Source organism: Erinaceus europaeus, chromosome 10 (genome assembly GCF_950295315.1).
Source record: "Erinaceus europaeus chromosome 10, mEriEur2.1, whole genome shotgun sequence".
NCBI classification, from domain to species: domain Eukaryota; kingdom Metazoa; phylum Chordata; class Mammalia; order Eulipotyphla; family Erinaceidae; genus Erinaceus; species Erinaceus europaeus.
Window position 1 is genome coordinate 37,028,429 of NC_080171.1, and position 25,453 is coordinate 37,053,881.

The window sequence follows — 25,453 nt, forward strand, 5'->3', positions numbered from 1 at the left end:
ATGTTGGGAAACAAAGGGAGAGAAATGTACATTAAAAAAAAGTGAGAGCTGATTATTTTTCTCTTCCCACTAAACAATTTCAAAGCCTATAGTATTCATAAAGTTAAAAAATAGTGCAGCATTAATTTAAAAATGTGACTATTGCTTATTTATAGTCATTTAACTACTGAAATAAGGCATTTAGTGACTCATGATAACCAGAGGATGTTTTTAATTGTATGACTCACCATTTTTTTCTAAAGTACTACAGAAACTGCCTAAAGTGTTACTCAAGTGGCAAAAGAAGAACTGGCTCCATGGCATAGGTTGAAAGGTGAGTGAAAGGACAGAAGAAAAAAACTCATAGCTATGGAAGTTCACACAGCAAATTCTCTCTTAAAGGCACACATGCAACACAACAGACACACACACACACACACACACACACACACTCATGACTAAGGCATAGATTTCATGTCAATATAATAAATCTCTACTATTAGTCTGCCTATTAACAAAATAGACTACTTCAATATATGACCCACTTCCCACTAGTGAATCTCAGAAAGACAAATGTCAGATAGTTCTCTTAGGATGCCTTCCTTTCTGTTTCTATGAAGCCAATTATTCAAAATAGTAGTGAGAGAAACAGAGAAGAGATAACCTAGAAAAAGCTTCTGATTTTCCTAATCAACAAGAGTACATTCTCTTAACTTTTGGAAACAGGGGAACTCTCCAGATGCTCATGTATCCACTTTTCTCTATTCATGTTGGGCACTACGATCAATTCTCCTTTTCTCTATAGATTAAGGTGTAGTCTCTCACTGCAAGAGTTTCAAATTCAAAACCACAAAACATAACTGTTCAAGTTTAATTTTAACTAGCAATTTTAAAGAAAATACTCTGGCCCTACATGTAAAGGCAGATTATACACAAGTACATTCTGCTTTTACTTTCTCCAATCTTGTTTTTATGTTTCTATACATTTTCCAGTATGTACTGTTTTTATTGTTGTTGTTGTTGTTTGTCTTTTATTATGATGTCCTGTTTCTACAATGTATATCCAACCAGTTAAAACATCAAGGACAAATGTCTTTGTCTTCAAAGAAGTGAACCCTAGACCATGGGACAAACAACTTGTAAAATTAATTAGAAGCAAAATAAATAAATAAATAAATAAATAATACCACTATAAACCAGCTAAGATTCCTATATAAGTGCTACATCTTCCCTTCTTTTTACATTTGACTGTGGTCTTCTACTCCTGTCTGCAGCTTCTTCTCAATAAAGGCTTTTTTTGCCTTCCTCTTTTCAGATTTTGTGAATGACTTCACAAACTTAGCTCTTTTCTTGTCCCCTACCACCATATTCCTCAGTAGTCAAGCCTGAGGATAATTGGAAGCTGACTTAACTCTGAAAACTAAATAAACTCAATTGCATAAATATCTGAAAACTTTGGTACTGTATTATCTTCTACCCAAAATGACAATAACAAAAGGGGAAACACAAAGTAAAACTTGGTTGGGTGTGATGTATTGCACCAAAACAAAGGACTTTGGGGAAAGAGAAGGCTTAGCAGAGAAGAGACTTTCAGGTCCTGCTACAGAATGATGGAAAAATATCTAACAGGAAGCAACCCAGGTGCCCAACAACAGATGAGTGGCTGAGAAAGCTGTGGTATATATACACAATGGAATACTATGCAGCTATCAAAAACAATGAACCCACCTTCTCTGACCCATCTTGGACAGAGCTAGAAGGAATTATATTAAGTGAACTAAGTCAGAAAGATAAAGATGAGTATGGGATGATCCCACTCATCAACAGAAGTTGACTAAGAAGATCTGAAAGGTAAACTAAAAGCAGGACCTACCTGATCAAATTGTAAGTAGGGCACCAAAGTAAAAACCCAGTGGTGAGAGACAGACATGCAGCTTCCTGGGCCAGTGGGGGTGGGAGTGGGCGGGAGGGATGGGTCACAGTCCTTTGGTGGTGGGAATGGTGTTTATGTACACTCCTAGCAAAATGTAGACATATAAATCAGTAGTTAATTAATATGAGAGGGGGGTAATCAATTGTATGTCTCAAAGTTTCTCAAAACACAAACTGAAACTTTTTAATATATAGGCTGTGTATTTGATATGCGGACTCTCTCAAAAGCCTAGACCAAGTAGATTAGAAGCATCCAATAGCACAGCTATATACAAGTTACTGGGTACTGTACAGCAAACCATAACAAAAGGACTTTTCAAAGTTAACCCAATTAACAAATAATGTGATGATAACATTAACTATCGATTGTCTTTTGGAACCCTAAGACAGCAGGAACCTCACATCTCCACTATAGAGCCCCTACTTCCCCTAGTCCTGGAACCCTTGGATAGGGCCCACTTTCCCGTATGCATCTCCCAATCCAAACCAAATAATATTGCATCCGCCGATCACAACCTAACCAACGCAACGATTGCCACCTCAACATGCTTCACCTCAGACTGTGTCCAGAGACTTCACGTGTGGAATGACAACCCTTCAGCTTCATTACTTGGGTGAGACCTTTCCTTTTATAGTACACTCTAATTTCATCTCAGGTGGTTCACTTTCTAACAAAGTCCCATAACCTAGATATACACCAGTTTCTGTGAGAGAGAGCTTATGTCCACACGTATCCATAAACTACTGCAAAATATATACCTGAAAGCAGAAGTACACTAGAGTTTGCAGTGAGTACCTCCCTAACACTTCCTCTCCACTATTCCAAGCTTGGGATCCATGATTGCTCAACAAATTGTTTGGCTTCGTATGTTAACTCTCTTTTCAATCACCAGGTTCCAGATGCCACCAGGATGCTGGCCAGGCTTCCCTGGATTGAAGACCCCACCAATGTGTCCTGGAGCTCAGCTTTCCCAGAGACACACCTTACTAGGGAAAGAGAGAGGCAGACTGGGAGTATGGACCGACCAGTCAACGTCCATGTTCAGCGGGGAAGCAATTACAGAAGCCAGACCTTCCACCTTCTGCAACCCTCAACGACCCTGGGTCCATGCTCCCAGAGGGCTAGAGAATGGGAAAGCTATCATGGGAGAGGGTGGGTTATGGAGATTGGGTGGTGGGAATTGTGTGGAGTTGTACCCCTCCTACCTTATGTTTTTGTTCATTAATCCTTTCTTAAATAAAAAATTTTTTAAAAAATATCTAACAGGAGTGAGGATATTTTTGCAGACACCCTGGTTTAATGATAAATTATACCCATGTGCCAACAACTGTACTATAAACCATTAACTCCCCCCCCCAAAAAAAAAGTCCGTTTGGAATGGTGAAGCCTCCATGAAAAAAGTTAATCAACTAATCTTATTAATCTAAGTACTACTAAATAATTTCAGAAGTTACTCTGTGTAGTATAGGTTACAAAAAACTATCAAGCTGGTGCCATGCAGAGACTGTATTTAGTTACCGCTTTTAAAATACTTAATATTTTAAGTTAAAAATAGTAATGAGAGAGTAAAGAGAGACAGAATCAGAGCTTCACTCTGGCACATGCTATGCCAGGGACTGAACTCGGGACTTCATGCTTGCGAACCTGACTCCTTATCCTCTGCATGCCAACACTGCATGCATTCAGTTACTTCTTTGTTCATGTTTAAATTTTTCTGGATCAAATTCAAATTTTAGGATTGAACATGTGTAATTAATAACCAAAAGCCCTAAATTGCAGGGAAGGGGGGAGGTTTTGCAAATGTATTTACATGTCAGGGGTGAGGGTTGAAGTGGGCAAGGAATTGATTACAGATGTGAATGATTGGACTCTGATAAACACTCTCTTGACCAAACTGAGCACAAGCATACAAACACCTATACATTTGATCGTCTCTAATCTGTCCAGGAAATACAAAGATATCAATTTTATTATAATGTCAAAACCTATGACCTGAATTTAAGCCATGTTGAAATGGAGTTCATTTATTTAATTTCATCAATTCAAAACAACAATTTATTGGGCACTTTTATGGGGAGAAACAACTACTGTGGTAGTTACAGGTGATATATCAATGAGCAAAATAGATAATATCCTAGCAAAACCAAAGTGTCATAGAGTTTAGAGTACACCTGAGACTGAAGGTATCAAATAAGGAGTTATCATGATGATGGAGTTAACAAGAGTAATAAGGGATTATACTATTGTTAAGTATCACCGAAAACATATATTTCAAGCCTTTAACAACATTGGACACTATTATGAGAATATATGTATATACATATAGCTAATGAGGCATCCTCTGTGTAATAACTTATCTGGGCAAGTTTGGTAACCCTAAGAGGAAGGAATGTATACTTTGCTTTCAAGTTCACAAAGTGAGATTCGCTCCTTTAATACACATACTATTATATTCTCTTAAGGCAAGTTTAGAGAGGTGTTGCAGCATGCAATAAGGTACCTGAAAGACATTTTGTTCTCACCCTGGAAATGTTTATGACTCCAAATGTTCATCATTTCTAATAGAACACTGAGGACAGAAGACCAAGGCTTTTACATGCTCTATGTTGTATTAAGTCATAAAAGGCTGTCATATCAAAATACCCTAGGCTGGATGACTCAATAGTAGATATTTATTTTCTCATAGTACTGGAGATTAGAAATCTGTCATCAAGATGCCAGCATATGGTTTCTACTGAGAGCCCTCTTCCTCACTTACAAATGAAGTCCTCTCCATCTGTCCTCACATATCGGAGATTGGGGTGGGGGCAGTAGGTTGTAGTGAATTTTTTTCCTCCTTTAATAAAGATACCAATCCTATCAAATGAGAGCCCCTCCTTATGATCACATTTAACCTTTTTCACCACAAGTTCTACATTTAAACACAGTCATACTGGGACATAGGGACTCAACATATGAATTTGGGGGGAGCGGGCACAATTCTATTCATAAAGTATATTAAAGAGAAAACAAAAATACTCTGCCTACAGTTTTCTGAGGTTGAACCCAGAAAAGCAAACACTATTCAAAATTTAAACAAACTAGTCTGTGTTGCAGAAGTATCCAGGTTAGTACTGTTGGAAAGAAAGAGGAAGGATTTACTTAGAACTGATCAAAGCAAGGATAGGAGAGCAAAGTCTGGGAAACAAAAGGCAAAGCATTTTTATAGGGTAAGGAAGTAAGGAAGAAGAGGAATTGTTGCTTCATGGAGGAAGGAAAGGGAAATCTACATCTTCTTCAGTAGTCAAAGTTAACTGCATCCCAACAAGGACAGAGTTGTAAGCTGTTAAGGAAAAAGTTGGGTATATATTTGTCTTTTTCTGAGAAAAAGAGTGAGGTTGGGAAACTGTTCTGATCAGTCATTTGTGGGAGCAAATATGAAGCCTTGGAAACAAACTGAAAGTGTGCAAATGATCCTTTAATTAGTTATAATCTATATATGATGGAAGCATGAAGGAAGGGGGAAAATTGGCAACAGTGTCACCATGGAAATGTTTTTTCCCATCCATCCTTGAGACAACTGGACTTCATTTCAAAGGTCTGGAGTGCATAGTTCACCCATTCTTCTGTGTTATTACAACTGGACTTTCCGTTTGATAACACTAGTAGAAAATGAAGGCATCCTTTTTAAAACATGACCAGTGTGCGACAAAGTATTTCATTTCCCCAGGAGGCTGGAGTCATTAATGAGAATAACGAACTAGGCAATAGGCCCAGAGGAAGATGTCCATCTTCCCATAAGTGCCATGAAGCCTCTCTGACCTTTTTGTGACTGATCAAAGCTTGCCTGCCTTACAACTGGCAATATACATAGCTAAGAAAAGACTAAGAACTGCTTAAGGAGTGTGGTATTGATTAATCAGCACAGAGACAATATAGTATTTAGAAATCAAATCAATAATCTCTTTTAACATACTTCTATTAAAAAACAAATGGCATAATGCTATCACAATGATAAAAAGTAAAAAAAAAATTAAAGTTTACTTTCTAACTCACACCTATATGCAATCAATTCTCCTTTTCTCCTGAACAAGGAACACTCAATGATCCTGAAGGAAACACAGAAAAAGCTTTAGGACTGGCAAAGTAGGAAGCTTTTACACACTAGAAAATGATATAATGAAGTATCCTGGTACAGCAAGTGCTGAAATAATATGATAATGGAGTCACTCTAGCTTCAAGGAACCATGTATAAGACTGACTTCGGCTTAATTTAAACCTTGATAAATTATTAGTAGGCAAGTAACTTTGACCTCAGTCATTACTGTGTGTGTTGGCAAAAGAGCTGTTGAGCCATATGTCTCTGGGCACCATTATATTTCTGCATTTTCTAAGGACATCACTATGGGTCAATCCATATTCCATAGTGACACCAACTGATAACAAGAGAAACAAAATAGTATATGATGAAATCATCTGTAGATAATCAAGTTTCTTATTTTTTTCTTTATATTTTTTATTGAGAGGCTAATTGTTTACAGTACAGTTGCTGGAATATGGGTACAACTTCTCATCTCATCAAAATAGGTGTCTGCAAAACACTCTCACCCCAAAATTAGGACCATAATCCTGTACCAGGACCTAAAAGCCCACCCTCTCCCACCCCAACCCTCTCCCTGTTCCCCATCTTCAGAGTCCTTTCTTTTTTTTTAAACATTTTATTTATTATTATTTTTAATTTTTAATTTATTTATTTCCCTATAGTTGCCCTTGTTTTTTACTGTTGTTGTAGTTATTGTTGTTGTCATTATTAGGAGAGAAATGGAGAGAGGAGGGGAAGACAGAGAAGGGGAGAGAAAGATAGACACCTTCGGACCTGCTTCACCACTTGTGAAGTGACTCCCCTGCAGATGGGGAACCAGGGGCTTGAACCCGGATACTTATGCCAGTCCTTGCACTTCGTGCCATGTGCACTTAACCCACTGCACTACTGCCCAACTCCCTTTCAGAGTCCTTTCTATGGTGCTATACACCAAACCAAGGTTTGCTTTATGTTTCTTCTTTCTGTCCTTGTTTCTTAAATTGTGCCCAAGAGTGAGATCACCCTTCTATTTCTGGCTTATCTCACTTTACATAATTGCTTCAACCCATCCAAGATGAGGTGAAGGAGGTGATATCATCATTTTTAGTAGCTGAGTAGTATTCCATTGTATATGTATACCACAATTTTCTTAGCCATTCATCTTCAGTTGGACACCAAATCTGGACTATTAAAAACTGTTTTATGACCAGCTGTTGCCCTAATCAGGGAGTCCTGAGATTCCCAAACAGACTTGATGGGCCTAGAACTCAAATAAATCCCTCTCTCTATTGTTACCGGTCATTTGTAACAGGAACAACAAAATAGACCCATTTGTGGGCCCCCATAGGACCTTTCCCTCAACTTGGATCAACAATGACAGAGAATGTTCCAACCTCTGAAAGGAGGATGGACAACATACTCTATGCTACACCTGAGGAAGATGGGTCGATACTTGGGCAGCATGGAATGTTCCTACTCATGACCACAGAATGTGAGCTCAGATCTAGAGGGATGTAGAGGTCACACAGGCTTCTAAGTTAACTATGGGCCCCAGATCACATCAAATCGATGGGGTTTACAATAATATTTATACCCCTTTCCCATATTAGGGAGCTGCTCTCTTCCCTGATTCAGCTTCCTGGTCCTTTCCCTAGGCATGACATCATCTCTCCAGACAATAATTAGGATCCACCTGCAAATCAGATTTCAGGCTCAGGCAAAAAACAAACACACAAAACATTAGTATAACTACAGACCCTTTGAAATGTAACTAAAATATGCCTACTAGCTATTTACAAAATGGAGGACCCCCCCCCCAACACTTCATCTGCACTATTTCAGCCTTTGTCCATGATTGGTCAACAATTGTTTCGCTTTGTATATCTCTTTTCAGCCACCAGATTCCAGATGCTAGCAGGATTCGACCAGACTTCCCCGGACAGACAACCCTACCAATGTGACTTGGAGCTCTGCTTTCCCACAGCCCTTCCCCACTAGGGAAAGACAGAGACAGGCTGGGAGTATGGATCCACCTGTCAGTGCCCATGTTCAGTGGGGAAGCAATTACAGAAGCCAGACCTTCAACCTTCTGCATTCCATGATGATCTTGGGTCCATACTCCCAGAGGGTTAAAGAATAGGAAAGCTATCAGGGGAGGGGAGAGTTGTACCCCTCCTATCCTATGTTTTTGTCAATGTTTCCTTTTTATAAATAAAAAATCTTTTAAAAAGCTGTGTTATTAACACAGGTATACACAGATCTCTTTGGATTGGTGTGTTGGTTTCCTTAGGATATATCCCCAGGAATATTACCCCATTACCCAGCAATTCCTGAGTAATGGGGTAAGCTCCATATCTAGCCTTCTGAGAGATCTCCAGACTGCTCTTCACAGGAGTTGGACTAGTGGACATTGCCACCAAAAGTGTAAAAGGGTTTCTTTATCCCCACAACCTCATAGGGTCAGAGGGACATAGGACTCCCCTTCTAACTTAAATGCCCCTTTCCTGCAAATGCATTTGGCCAAGGAAAATTCTTTCTCTAGACTGGGTGCTCCAAGATGCAGACACTAAGCTAAGATGGAGAGACAATCAGAAGAAATCTAGAGAGTGATCAAACTGTAATGCAGTGCTGATCCTGAGGTAGGCAGACAAGCAGGAAAAGAAGGTTGAGTAAAGCCATCTTATCTTTGTGGCACTTTTAAGGTTATTATGACGAGGTCATTAAATGTTCTAAATTCACAGTCACATATCAAAGTACTTGGTATGTAAGGGTCAAGCCTTCCTTAGTTCCCCTGCTCTGTCAGGTAACTTTCTATGTAAAAAAATGCAACATGACTTTTCTGTCAACCCAACAGATACTATATTATATCACCAAATCTTTAAAAACTTAAACAGACTTTTTCATTCACATTCATTCATTCACTTATTTACATACCCAATTACAAATTATTATTATAATTTTTACTGAGTAGGAATTACTGACAAGCACACAGTTATTTTTCACGATACTGATGGGCAACTCACATAATGTTTTCAGCAAGTTTATTTTATGAATCTATCCTAAAAGCTTTATTAAGCATACACTGGGAAAAGATTGTAGTAAATACAATGTAAAATACAAAATAAGCCCGCCCTTATATGGTTTCTTGTTGTTATAATGCACTTGAAAGTCTGGGAGTAGTATGATAAAAAGCAGTAAGAAGTCTCAGGTCAATTTCCTTTTAATCAATTGCTAGTCCAAGAAAATAGGATGGGAGTATTATCAACTACTACAAGCCATGCTATGTCAAAAAAAAAAACAGAAAAAAACTTTGCATGTGTTTTTTAATGTAATTTTTGATTTAGAATTAGACTAGCTGGATTAAGTAAATATACTAACAAAAAATTGCAAAGCTGTCTTTTTGTCCAATTTACATATTAAGTACTCAAAACTCTTACGTACTGAATATCTGGCCACAGGATCAGTTTTAAAAATATATCATCCTGCTTATTAGAAATTATTTGAAATAATATTTCTTAGCCTATACCATAAGGAAATAATAAATCTTTCTGTTTAAGAGCTCTTCTAGTAGTAAATGTAGTGAAACATCTGGAAGGAAAAAAGAAAAAAAGGGCTATAAAATGAATTCCTAAATGAGCTAATTCCTGGACTGTACTTGATCAGAAAGACTGGGGAAAAGGAAAACAATTATCACTAAGAAAATAGTATGAAGGGGGCAAGGCAGTAGTGCAGCGGGTTAAGCACACCTAGTGTGAAGCACAAAGGACAGGCATAAAGATCACAGTTCCAGCCCTGGCTCCCCAACTGCAGGGGGGTCGCTTCACAAGCAGTGAAACAGGTCTGCAGGTGTCTATCTTTCTCTTCCCTCTTACTGTCTTTGCCTCCCCTCTCGATTTTCTTCTGTCCTATCCAACAATGACTGCAATAACAACAATAATAACTACAATAACGATAAACAACAAGGGCAACAAAAGGGAAAAGATAGGCTCCAGGTGCAGTGGATTCGTTGTGTAGGCACTGAGCCCTAGCAATAACCCTGGTGGCAAAAAAAAAAAAAAGAAAGAAGGAAGGAAGGAAGGAAGGAAGGAAGGAAGGAAGGAAGGAAGGAAGGGTTCAGAGATATGGTTAAGTATGATTAACCCTGGAGGCAAAAAAGAAAAGAAAACAGTTTGAGAATAAGAAAAAGATCACTAGTGCTTTCTCTCATGCACACACACAGGCTTGAATGCTCATCAGAGATGTGTGTGTGTGCATGAGAGAAAGCACTAACAATCTTTTTCTTATTCTCAAACTGTTTTCTTTTCTTTCTTTTTTTTCCCCCCAGGGTTAATCAAACTTAACCATAGCTCTGAACCCTTCCTTTCTTCCTTCTTTCCTTCCTTCCCTTCCTTCCTTCCTCCCTTCCTTCCATCCTGCCTTTTTTCCTTTCTTCCTTTTTTTGCTACCAGGGTTATTACTGGGGTTCAGTGCCTACACAACAAATCCACTGCTCCTGGTAGCCATTTTTACCATTCTTTTTTCTTTCTATTTTTATTTGACAGGACACAGGGAATTTGAGAGGGTGGGGAGATAGGGAGAGAGAAAGATAGACACCTGCAGACCTGCTTCACCACTTGTGAAATATACCCCTGTAGATGAGAAGCCGGGCCTCAAACCAGGTCCTTGCACATAATATGTGTGCTTAACTGGGTGGCTACTCCCTGGCTCCTGGCCCCCTCTCTGAACTTTGTAAATTTCAACCACTACTACTGATTAGTCAGGGTAATAAATATAAGACCTAGGTTATTATGCCTCCCCACTCCACTATGTGTGGAAGAAAAATTGGTAGTTCCATCTTGATATTAAATATAAGCCCTTTGCCTTTCAAACATTACTAAAGACAGATGTGTTTATGAACTGAAAGTGTGATGAACTCAGTGTTGGTCAAGAGGTCATCAGATTGAAGATGGTGCAAAAGTACCACATTGTTTATCATGTCCAACTAGATATATTCTATCACGGCCATAAAAAGAAAAGATATCAGCAACAAGCAATGTGACAGCCCTTCATGTAGGAAGAGGTCAGAACAAATCCTCATCAAGTTTAGACAGTTGCATTGTGAACGCCACACAGGCACTCTGGAACTCACGAAACAAAACTATCATGTACCTAATAGCATAAGTGGAGAGATGAGCATTAATGTTAGAATCCCAGATTTTGTTCAGTAAGCATCACTTCAATTTTCTCTGCACAGACAAACCCTCATTTTCATTCAAAATACAAAATCAACATAAACATTGCATGTATGTGCATGCACAGCACATATATGTATAATATATAAAACATACATCATATATATTAAATAAGTAAAATATTCCAGCTGCACAATATACAAGAGGCAAACAAACTTTTAAATGCCACTAAAACCATCCATTGCTCCCTCTCTAAATTACCAGAATTAAGCCCTGGTGATAGACAACTACTGAAACTTGAACTGTCGTAGCAGACATCTCAAGTCAATTTAAAGTCTCAAATTCTTTCTTTTTCACTCTACAGAAAGATCTTCTAAGAGTCAAAAATTCTGGAGTTCACCAAGCTAAGCACACAGTTTACCATGTGCAAGGGCCCAGAAGAACCCCAGGCCACCACTTGAAAATGGGAGCACTGTCACAAACTGTGGAGCAGTGTTATAATGTCTCTCTGTCTTTCTTTCTGCTTTTTTTGGTTTCTTATCTTCTAACGACAAAGAAAAAAAAGTTACCTGGGAGAGGAATATGCAGGCACAGAGCCCCAGTAATAATCCTGAAGGTAAAAGGTTTTTTTTTCTTTTTTTTTTTTAAAAATGACGCTAAAATGATGCCCTTTTCCTGGTAGGCTACAGTTAAGCATCACAATACATTTTACTCACCCATCCAGGGGTCCTATCACTACCTACCTCTTTTTTAGTGGTTGTCTACCTTTCTCAACATATGCAGAATCCTTTCTAAACCCTTTGAGTTTTCTTATCACACCTTCCTGTCACATCTCCGTACATGCTAGTCCCTCTTACTGGTACTGTAGTCTTTTCCACCCCTTGTACTAACATAATACTTTTTAGACAATAAATTTACTAGACAAATTCCACCTAGCATCCGGATATCATCTGGAATATCACTCACTCATGGACCTCTTTTGTTTTCTATATTAAACTATCTTCAATGAGTTCACTGATATCCCCCTTCCTTATTAAAGTACACACTATATTTTATTTGTTAACACTTATTTCTCTATGTGGTATTAAGAATCATATGAATTCTTATTCAATAGTGTCAGCATAGTGACTGACAGACTCTAGGAACTCAGAAATTAGATATATTGAGGGACCAAAAGAATAGCTCACCAGGTAGAGTACTGCCTTGCCATGAGGATGACTCCAGTTGTGGTCACAGCACTATATGGAAAGACCAAAGCACTTTGGTCTCTGAAAATATGACTAACCTGTACCAAATTTATCTTAGACTTATTAAGATAATTATTTAATTATTAAGATAATTTCTTAATTAGAAATTACTCAATTTTAATTATGATTATTAATTAGAAATTAATAATTACTTAGACTTACTAAGATAATTATTAAGATAATTATTTCTTTTGCTCTTCATTATAAATTCAAACTAATTTTCTAAAAAAATCCCATCAGATTCAGTCTGATAGTTTTAGAATCTGATTTCTTTTTTAAAATATTTATTTCTTTTTGTTGTTCTTGTTTTATTGTTGTTGTTATTATTAATGTTGTTGTATAGGACAGAGAGAAATAGAGAAGGGGGGAAGACAGAGAGGGGGAGAGAAAGATAGACACCTGCAGACCAGCTTCACTGCCTGTGAAGCGACTCCTTGTATTGGGGAGCCATGGGCTTGAACTGGGATCCTTATGCTGGTCCTCGTGCTTTACGCCTCCTGCGCTTAACCCACTGAGCTACCGCCCGACTCCCTAGAATCTGATTTCTAAAATAAAATTTTAGACTAAGCAACCACAAGAACAATGCTGATGTTAACTATATTGTATAACTCAATAAATATTTGGATAGAGAGAATTAAGTACAGTACACTAATTCTCAAAGAGTTAGAAGAACTTTGCCTTATGGTGAAGCAAGGATAAAATAACAACAGCACAAATCCTTTTCTACTTATAGGATTGGAGAGACAAACTGAAAAGGTGTGGATACCTAAAATGATAAGTTTGCAGCCAATGGATACTTAAACCATAGCATGCATTCCCCAGTGGGGAAGACTGTGATCACTGAGGAGATAACAGATACCAGAGCAGAGAAAGAGAAGAACATATACCTAGCTCCAGTGTTTTCTCAATGCCTTATATCTGTTTCACATTAGTTTATCTCAGTGGAAACCAGTGGCTCACAGAGCCTAGAAAATCTAGTTCTCATAGATCAGTCTCTTACAATACAGAGAAGGGCAACATGGAATTGGAAACAAACAAATGATCTGCACACCACAGAGGAAGAGTAGATAAAAAGACAGCATCATGCTGAGGATTGAGGATTCAAAAGGGGCTAGGTGTAAGTCTAAATGAGTATCTGAAACCAGGCCACTGGGAGCATAGTCAATTTGGTGGTGCAAAGATTGAAAATTGAAACAGGAACCAGGACAATCGCTAAGGATAAATCCCTTCATGAGAAAGAGAAAGGGACAGGGTAGGAACAGAATACAAAATCTCAATGAAGTGGTTCTTAGACTCAACCAGTAATTGACCTATATAGAACTGTGCATATATTAAAAGGAAGAGCTTTATCTATCAAAGTCCTAGAAAGTTACTAGAGAACTGACATAAACTAAAGTGTGTTTAGGAGAGCTCTATCTAGTGGTATTATATTTAGATACTAGGGCTAAGGAATTGTAGAAATGACACCTCCTGGGTTTATTAATGGAGGGCATATTATGCCCCAGCTAGGTAGAAGAGAAAGTCAGATCTCTTGGTAGTAGAGGTAGGAAGTTTCAGCTTCAGTATAATTAGTGTTTCAAATCTGGCCTCAACTGAAGTTGGATTCTAAAACTATCAGACTAAATCTGATAGACCCCTGACAGTCTCAGAATCATCACATATTCTGTGGGTAGCAAGAAAACATTCTTCACATGTCAGACTCTGGTTTCTCTGCCCCATTAGAGCACTTGTAGACTTAGATCATATTCTTCATATCACCAAAGCAAAAGAAAAAAAATTGAGCGTCCTGGAACCCCATCTCCCCAGAACCCTAACCCACTAAGGAAATATAGCAACAGGACTGGGGTATGGATTGACCTGTCAAAGCTCATGTCCACCAGAAAGCAATTACAAAAGCCAGACTTCCCACCTTCTGCACCCCATAGAGATCTTTGGTCCATACTACAGAATAGGGAACCTTCCAATGGAGGGGATGGGATATGGCACTCCAGTGGCAGAAATTACATGGAATTGTACCCCTCTTGCCCCACAATCTTGTCGATCACTATTAAATCACTAATTATAATAATAATAAAAAGAAGTTGAAAAATAAAAAAAAACACAATGCAGAACTTGGACTGAATTTGGTGTATTTCATCAAAGTAAAAAACTCTGGGGTGCGGGGAGGGTTCAGGTACTGGACTATGAGGGCAGAGGAGGACCTGGAGGGGGCTGAATTGATATATGGAAAAACTAAGATTATGTTACACATGTACAAATGACTGTATTTTATGTTGACTGTAAACCATTAATCCCTAAATAAAGGGAAAAAATAAAGTACCGGGGGTTTCCCAGAAGATGGCGGACTGAGAAGCTGCTAGTGGCTGAGCTCTGACCACATCTCCTGGAAACAGTAGGATTTTCTGCCTTTAGCAGGCCAACCAATAAGGGGTCCTAGCAGTAACACCAAGGAGGTGACTATAACTTAATTTGGGTTAAGAATTAGAGTAGGGAAAAAGGGGAAAAAATTTTTTTTCTCTTCCTTTTAATTTTCAAGCATACCTCCTTCCCGCCCCCCCCCCATAACCAGTCCCTGGGGATCAGCTCCTAGCAGGGGAGGGGAGCTCCTTTTCTTTACCAAATTCCTGCCCCACCAGGAAGTATCATTAATTCTAAGTCTATACCCTTCTGAAACCTCTGGCCTTTTTTCTCTTTCTAAGTAGCCAACCCCCCCACCTCACCCCGCATAGCTAATTAAATAATTAAAAATAAATACAAAAAACCCCTTTCCTTTCACTGCCCTTTTATGACTGTTCTTTTTCTTATCTTTTTCTTTTTTCTCTCTCTGTCTTTCTTTTCTTTTTTTTATTTTTCTCATTCTTGTCATCCCTTCTTCCTTAATCCTACAGCTTCCAAACTCACAGCCCCCAGCCCCCACACCACACTGTGCTTTTTTGAATTCACTGATACACATTTGGGAATTTCCTTTCATGCTCTTTAATTACAGCTCTTTTTCATATCTTTTCCCTTTTCTCTCTCTCATCTCTCTCTCTCTCTTTTTCTTTTTTTTTAATTTATTTTATTTTATTTGTTTATTCCCTTTTATTGCCCTTGTTGATTTATTGTTGTAGTTATTATTGTTGTTGTTGTCGTTGTTGGATAGGACAGAGAGAAATGGAGAGAGGAGGGGAAGACAGAGAGGAGGAGAGAAAGATAGACACCTGCAGACCTGCTTCACCGCCTGTGAAGCGACTCCCCTGCAGGTGGGGAGCCGGGGTTCGAACCAGGATCCTTATGCCGGTCCTTGTGCTTTGTGCCACTGGCGCTTAACCCACTGCACTACAGCCCGACTCCCTTCTTCTTTTTTTTTTTTTTAATCTTGTCATACACTTCTTCCTTCTTCTTTGCCTTTCTGAATTTGTGAATTATTTTCACAAAAAGGGGAATATAACTGACTCAGAGTGGACTCTCTATGTGTGTATCTCTGCTCTAGTTCCCTTTCCCCTGACTCTCTATGTGTGTATCTCTGCTCTAGTTCCCTTTCCCCTCTTGTTACCCCTAGAATATACAGTGGATAGCAGATTTGCATAACTATCTATTCTTGCTATCCTTTCCTTCTTTTCTCTTTCTTCACTGGGATTTGGTTACTATTTTTTCATGGATTGGAGAAATTGTTTGGCTAACTGGTAACGATTAAACTACTTCAATACTTGCTTCATTTGCTACTGTAATTCCTGAGGTTGGTGAGTGCAATTGTCATAAAGGTATTTAGTACAATGTTACTTGTACTCACACACAACAACTGAGGAACAACAGAGCATAAAAAAAAAGGAAACCCATAAATCAAAAAAATGGGTAGATCAAAAACAAATAAAACTGCTACTCCAAAGAATGAAGACAAGAGCCCAGAAGAAACTACAAATCATCCAGAAGTAACCATAGATAAGAAAAGTATGCAAGCAATAATAAACTTATTAATCACAGAAATGAAAACAACATTGGAGGAACGGAATGGCAGTATTAGGGAAACAACAGTTGAGACCCCCAAGGAAAATACTGATTATCTTGAGGCAATTAGAGAACTGAAAGCTAAAATAGCTGTAATGAAGAAAGAAGCTGAGGCTAGGGGAATCAGACTAACAGAAGCAGAAAACAGAACTAGTCAGACAAAGGATGAGTTAGAGAAAATGAAAAAAGAGGTGAATGAGATTAAAAAGAGATTGAGAGACACTGAAAACAACAACAGAGACATATGGGATGATCTCAAAAGAAGTAACATTCATATAATTGGCTTGCCAGAGGAAGAAAGAGAGGAAGGGGAAGCAAACATTCTAGAGGAAATAATAGAAGAAAATTTCCCAGACCTGAATAACAGAAAAGACATCAAGATTCAAGACCCAGAGAGTACCAAACAGAATCGACCCAGACCTGAAGACACCAAGACACATCATAGTCACAATGAGAAGTGGTAAGGATAAAGAAAGGATCCTAAAGGCTGCAAGAGAGAAAAAAAAAAGTCACATACAAGGGAAAACCCATAAGATTATCTACAGACTTCTCCACTCAAACTCTAAAATCCAGAAGGGAGTGGCAAGATATCTATGAAGCCCTGAATGAAAAAGGGTTTCAACCAAGGATAATATATCCTGCTAGACTTTCATTCAAACTAGATGGAGGGATCAAAACCTTCTTAGATAAACAACAGTTAAAGGAGGCAACCATCTCCAAACTGGCCCTGAAAGAGGTTCTAAAAGACCTCTTATAAACAAGAACCTCACTATAATACCTGCAATATATCAGAGCAAACAAAAAAAATTTTTTTTTGAACAATGGCACTACAATACATTAAATAGAAAATATCAATAAATGTCAATGGCTTAAACTCACCCATCAAAAGGCACAGAGTTGGGGGATGGATCAGAAAACATAACCCAACCATATGCTGCTTGCAAGAATCCCATCTGTCACAACAAGATAAACACAGACTTAAAGTGAAAGAATGGAAAACTATCATACAGGATAACGGACCACAAAAAAGGGCAGGAACAGCCATTCTCATCTCAGACACGATAGATTTTAAATTAAATAAAGTAATAAAAGATAGGCAAGGATATTACATAATGATTAGAAGATCAATCAGCCAAGAAGACTTAACAATTATTAACATCTATGCACCCAAATGAGGGACCATCTAAATACATTACTGAAAGAATTTCAAAAATACATCAATAGTAATACAATAATAGTGGGAGACTTCAAAACCCCACTCTCACACTTAGACAGATCAACAAAGCAGAGAACCAATAAAGATACAAGAGAATTGAATGAAGAGATCGACAGACTAGACCTCTTGGACATTTTCAGACTCATTCACCCCAAAAAACTGGAATACACCTTCTTTTCAAATCCACATAACACGTACTCAAGGATAGACCACATGTTAGGCCACAAAGACAGCATCAATAAATTCAAGAGCATTGAAATCATCCCAAGTATCTTCTCAGACCACAGTGGAGTAAAACTAACATTTAACAACAAACAGAAAATTATTAAAAGACACAGAATTTGGAAACTAAACAACATGCTCCTTAAGAACCACTGGGTCAGAGACTCACTCAAGCAGGAAATTCAAATGTTCCTGGAAACTAATGAAAATGAAGACACAACCTATCAAAATATTTGGGACACAGCTAAAGCAGTACTGAGAGGGAAACTCATATCCATGCAATCACATATTAAACACCAAGAAGAAGCTCAAATGAACGACCTTACTGCACACCTCAAGGACTTAGAGGAAGAGGAACAAAGGAACCTTAAAGCAACCAGAAGGATAGAAATCACTAAAATTAGAGAAGAAATAAACAACATTGAAAATAAAAGAACCATACAAAAGATCAATGAAGCCAAATGTTGGTTCTTTGAAAGATTAAACAAAATTGACAAACCCCTAGCCAGACTCACCAAACAAAAAAGAGACAAGACTCAAATTAATAGAAGTGTTAACGATGGAGGAGATATCACAACTGACACCACAGAAATCCAGAGAATCCTGCGAAACTTCTATGAAGAACTATACGCCACCAAGCTAGAGAATCTGGAAGAAATGGAACAATTCCTAGAAGCATGTGCCTTTCCAAAACTGAACCAAGAAGAAGTACAAAATCTAAATGCACCAATCACAGACAAAGAAATTGAAACAGTTATTAAGAATCTTCCCAACACCAAAAGTCCTGGACCAGATGGCTTCACAAACAAATTCTACAAAACTTTCAGGAAACAGTTAGTACCCATACTTCTTAAGCTTTTCCATAAGAGTGAAGAAACAGGAATACTCCCTTCCACCTTCTATGAAGCCAACATCACCCTGATACCAAAAGCTGATAGGGACAGAACAAAAAAGGAAAACTACAGACCAATATCTATGATAACATAGATGCCAAAATATTAAAAAAGATCTTGGCCAACCGGATACAGCAACATATCAAAAAAATTGTTCATCATGACCAAGTGGGATTCATCCCAGGAACACAAGGTTGGTTCAACATCCATAAGTCAATCAATGTCATTCACCACATCAATAAAAGCAAAGCCAAAAATCATATGATTATCTCAATAGATGCAGAGAAAGCCTTTGACAAAATCCAACACCCATTCATGCTCAAAACACTACAAAAAATGGGAATAGATGGGAAATTCCTCAAGATAGTGGAGTCCATATATAGCAAACCTACAGCCAACATCATACTCAATAGACAGAAGCTGAAAGCATTCCCCCTCAGATCGGGGACTAGACAGGGCTGTCCACTGTCACCGTTACTCTTCAACATAGTATTGGAAGTTCTTGCAATAGCAATCATGCAAGAGAAAGAAATCAAAGGAATACAGATTGGAAGGGAGGAAGTCAAGCTCTCACTATTTGCAGATGATATGATATAGTACACATAGAAAGACCTAAAGAATACAGTAGAAAATTACTGGAAGTTATTAGGCAATATAGCAAGGTATCAGGCTACAAAATCAATGTACAAAAATCAGTGGCATTTCTTTATGTAAACACTAAATCTGAAGAAGAAGACATCCAGAAATCACTCCCATTTACTGTTTCAGCAAAATCAATAAAATACCTAGGAGTAAAGCTGACCAAAGAAGTGAAAGACTTGTATGCTGAAAACTATGAGTTGCTACTCAAGGAAATAGAAACTGATACCAAGAAATGGAAAGATATCCCATGCTCATGGATTGGAAGAATAAATATCATCAAAATGAATATTTTCCCCAGAGCCATATACAAATTTAATGCAATACCCATCAAAGTTCCACCTAGCTTCTTTAAGAGAATAGAACAAACACTACAATCATTTATCTGGAACCTGAAAACACCTAGAATTGCCAAAACCATCTTGAGGAAAAGAAACAGAAATGGAGACATCACACTCCCAGACCTTAAACTATATTATAAAGCCATCATCATCAAAACAGCATGGTACTGGAACAAAAATAGGCACACAGACCAGTGGAACAGAATTGAAAGCCCAGAAATAAATCCCCAAACCTATGGGGATCTAATCTTTGATAAGGGGTCCCAAAGGATTAAATGGAAAAAGGAGGTTCTCTTCAATAAATGGTGCTGGGAAAACTGGGTTGTAACATGCAGAAGAATGAAATTGAACCACTTTATCTCACCAGAAACAAAAATCAACTCCAAATTGATCAAAGACCTAGATGTCAGACCATAAACAAATACTTAGAGGAAAACATTGGTAAAACAGTTTCCGACACCTCAAGGCCATCTTTGATGAATCAAACCCAATTGCAAGGAAGACTAAAGCAGAAACAAACCAATGGGACTACATCAAATTGAAAAGCTTGGTACATCCAAAGAAACTATTAAACAAACAGAGAGACCCCTCACAGAATGGGAGAAGATCTTCACATGCCATACATCAGACAAGAAACTAATCACCAAAACATATAAAGAGCTCAGCAAACTTAGCACCAAAAAAGCAAATGACCCCATCCAAAAATGGGCAGAGGATATGAACAAAACATTCACTACAGAGGAGATCCAAAAGGCTAACAAACATATGAAAAACTGCTCTAGGTCACAGATTGTCAGAGAAATGCAAATTAAGACAACACTAAGATACCACCTCACTCCTGTAAGAATGGCATACATCAAAAAGGACAGCAGCAACAAATGCTGGAGAGGATGTGGGGACAGAGGAACCCTTTTACATTGCTGGTGGGAATGTAAATTGGTACAGCCTCTGTGGAGAGCAGTCTGGAAAACTCTCAGAAGGCTAGACATGGACCTTCCATATGATCCAGTAATTCCTCTCCTGGGGTTATACCCCAAGGACTCCATAACACCCAACCAAAAAGAGGTATGTACTCCTATGTTCATAGCAGCACAATTCATAACAACTAAAACCTGGAAGCAACCCAGGTGCCCAACAACAGATGACTGGCTGAGAAAGCTGTGGTTTATATACACAATGGAATACTATGCAGCTATCAAGAACAATGAACCCACCTTCTCTGACCCATCTTGGACAGAGCTAGAAGGAATTATATTAAGGGAACTAAGTCAGAAAGATAAAGATGATTATGGGATGATCCCACTCATCAACAGAAGTTGACTAAGAAGATCTGAAAGGGAAACTAAAAGCAGGATCAGACCAAATTGTAAGTAGGGCACCAAAGTAAAAACCCTGTGGTGATGGTTAGACATGCAGCTTCCTGGGCCAGTGGGGGGTGGGAGTGGGTGGGAGGGATGGGTCACAGTCTTTTGATGGTGGGAATGGTGTTTATGTATACTCCTAGCAAAATGTAGTCATATAAATCAGTAGTTAATTAATATGAGAGGGGGAAAATCAATTGTATGTCTCAAAGTTTTTCAAAACACAAACTGAATCTTTTTAATATATAGGCTGTGTATTTGATATGCGGACTCAAAAGCCTAGACCAAGTAGATTAGAAGCATCCAAAGCACAGCTATATACAAGATACTGGATACTGTACAGCAAACCATAACAAAAGGACTTTTCAAAGTTAACCCAATTACCAAATAATGTGATGATAACATTAACTATCCATTGTCTTTTTGAACCCTAAGACAGCAGGAACCTCACATCTCCACTATAGAGTCCCTACTTCCCCCAGTCCTGGAACCCTTGGATAGGACCCACTTTCCCGTATGTGTCTCCCAATCCATACCAAATAATATTGCATCTGCCCATCACAACCTAACCAACGCAACGATTGCCACCTCAACATGCTTCACCTCATATTGTGTCCAGAGACTTCACGTGTGGAATGACAACCCTTCAGCTTCATTACTCGGGTGAGACCTTTCCTTTTATAGTACACTCTAATTTCATCTCAGGTGGTTCACTTTCTAACAAAGTCCCATAACCTAGATATACACCAGTTTCTGTGAGAGAGAGCTTATGTCCACACGTATCCATAAACTACTGCAAAATATATACCTAAAAGCAGAAGTACACTAGAGTTTGCAGTGAGTACCCCCCTAACACTTCCTCTCCACTATTCAAAGCTTTGGGTCCATGATTGCTCAACAAATTGTTTGGCTTCGTATGTTAACTCTCTTTTCAATCACCAGGTTCCAGAAGCCATCAGGATGCTGGCCAGGCTTCCCTGGATTGAAGACCCCACCAATGTGTCCTGGAGCTCAGCTTCCCCAGAGACACACCCTACTAGGGAAAGAGAGAGGCAGACTGGGAGTATGGACCGACCAGTCAATGCCCATGTTCAGCGAGGAAGCAATTACAGAAGCCAGACCTTCTACCTTCTGCAACCCTCAATGACCCTGGGTCCATGCTCCCAGAGGGATAGAGAATGGGAAAGCTATCATGGGAGGGGGTGGGTTATGGAGATTGGGTGGTGGGAATTGTGTGGAGTTGTACCCCTCCTACCTTATGGTTTTGTTAATTAATCCTTTCTTAAATAAAAAAAAATTAAAAAATAAAGTAATCTTTGAAAAAAAACCAAAAAACAAAAAAAACTAAAGTATCACACATTTCTACGATTAGATATTAGACTATAATTCAGATTTATACCTGGACGTCTGTTTAAACTAATCATCACCTATGATCCTGGGTCTGGGAGTTATTTATCATGTTTCAATTAGCATGGATTTAAGCAAACACATTTTTCTCCCTACATAACCCTATATAACCTTTAAACAGGATTAGAATGTAACAAGTTTTGTGCTCTGAGAAATTTTAGGGGAAATGAGAAAAAAATTTTAGAGGAAAAGACTTTTTATAATTATTTATTTATTCCTGAGAAAGATAGGAAGAGAGAAAGAACTAGACATCACTCTGGTACATGTGCTGCTGGGGATCAAACTCAGGACCTCATGGTTGAGAATCCAATGCTTCATCCACTGCAACACCTCCCGACCACAAGGAAAAGACTTTCAATACATGAGGCTACCTTCTTCCAGAACTCAGATAAAGCTGTAGACTATTATCTGATTTGAATTTTATTTTCTCACCTAACTAAAACAATGATATTATATTCATCTACTAAATTTCCTTTCTACACTTTAAATTTACAATATAAAGAAAAACTCAAAAGGATTTTCAGAAGGAAACTTAATTTTTTTTTCCTTGAAGACTGCCTTTTTATAACCTCAGGAACTTCAAACAATTTGCTGTCAGTGTATCAAGTTCCTTTAGAACTTTGTTGGAAGTGGCCAATTTGTTGAAAGTTACTGCCTACTTTTATAATGACTCTGAAGTCATTTCTATAAAAATAAAAGGAAGAGGTAATCAAAAGAAGACTTTGAATAATAAGCTCAAGGATTTTTTTTTTTTTAGGTCTTGGGCAATCATGGTATAAGAGAGAACAGATTTTATTTTTCCATTTTATTATTTATATAATAGTGGCTTAAAATTATAAAAGTATATAATATAATTAACTATTGTCATTTTAAAGTCTTTGTAAGACCACAAGGAACCGTTCCCATTACCTTTAAAGTTCATTATTCCTCCTTGTCTTGGAACCTCTGGGACTTTCCTTGTGTGCCTTAATGTCTCTTCTTCTAATCCATTTCCCTATTATACTGCCTCTATTGCCTCAACTAATTCAGTTCTACCTGTGCCACCATGCCAAGTCATGCTGCTACTGCCTTGATGCTGCAGATTGTATCCAGAGACACCAAGCCTGAGGTGCCAGCCTCTCAACTCCATTAGACTCACAAGGAACTACACAATTCCATTTCAGCTTGTCCATTTTCCAACAAAGTTACAGACCTTAGATATAGACTTGAGCCTGTGGTACTGTGTACATGTGTTCACATCTCCTTAAGTTAGGGACAATTCTATTCTTAAAAGTGGTGAATAGTCCTCTGTGAATAGACTTAGACCTAATAAGCTTGGCAATCTCATATACTGGCCTAAAGAAGGCACCATAAATTCTCTAATCAAGTATTTATTACTCCTACCCCCTACTTTACTTCCCTTGTTTACTCTATCTATTCAACCAACTATATAAGAGATAGAAAGATCTATTCTTGCATCTTTTAATCTCTTCTGATAGGGCATCAACATTCTCAACACTGGGCAATCTTTAAAAGCACTGTATACAACTGGCCAAGAGATATATTGGTTATATATATATATATATATATATATATATATATATATATATATATATATATATCGATTGTCCAGATGACAATCCATAGTAGAATCATCAAACAAGTAAAAGAAAAAAAATTTAAGATTAACTTAGACTTCACTAAAAACCCCAACTCAAGGCCAAACTCTGTAAACCTAAAGCCAGCTTGAACACAACAAATGAAATTCCTTAACATCTGGGGGGGGGGGGCAAAGTAGGAGCTTATCAGACAAAGAAGAGATTACAAAAACTGGAAAATAGCAAGACACTGGCTCACCTCATCATAAGGGGTCCTAGTCAGAAAAATCCTTGGTTTTCCCCATAAATACTATGGGCCTACTACTCTAACTGACCCCTCACTTACTCAGCACTGATTACTTTCATCAAGAATGCCATCATAAGTTCTCTTGTGGACCTCTCCAGAACCATACTCACAGTATAAACTAGCATGATGAAGACTGCTCCATTCTATGAAGGGAGGCTAGGTCATCCTGCTCTTCCACTTGAAGAAGACTAGTCCTGTAGTGAGTATAGCCTAGAATGTTCACATTCCCAGCTGTGAACATAGAGTGTGAGCTCAGAATGACAGGGACTCAGAGGTTATATAAGCTCCTGTGCTAAACATGAATATAAATGGGCCCTGAGTAAGAGTGACGTGGTAAAGAGTTAAGTGTATCCATATATATTTTTTCAAGTTTGGGAGCCACTCTCTTCCCTAACCTAGCTTTCAAGTTCAATTCTCTACTCTGACACCATCCTCCCAGACAATATTTCTAGTCAACCTTCATGTCAAGTTCAAGCAAAGATTACTAAAGTCCTGGGCTCCTAGGAACATAAACAAAATAGACAACCAAGCTCCTTGCCACACTAGGGTCCCTATTCTCATTTGCTCTATCTCTACTCTTTGATTCCTATATATTAAACATTTTTCCTTTTTTATATCTTACTGTATTTCAGCCACCAAGTTGCAGATGCCACTATGATTCCATCCTAACCTCTCTAGGCAGATGACCTCACCAACATGTCCTGGAACTTTATCTTGCCAGAGCTCTAGCCTACGAGGTGAAGATAGAAACAGGCAGGGGGTATGAATCGATTGGCCAACATCCATGTCCAGTGGAGAAGCAATTACAGATGCCAGAAATCCTTCCTTTTGTACTCCCAAAATAATTGTAGTCCATATACTTCTAGAAGAGAAAAATGTTAAGGGAAAGTGACCAGAAGGCTCTGAACCACAATTCCACTTGGACCCAGAACGTATGTCACCAGGAATTTTTGTTTTTATACCATCACTGAAAGGGAAGGGAATCTGGAAAATACCAGAAGAAGTTGGGCACTGTTTATCTTATCTGAAAGAGAAGAAGAAAAATAAAGGCCACTCAGAAGTAGTAATAGATGTAAGTGTGACTTAGAAAGGAAGTGAAGGAAGAGCTGTAGA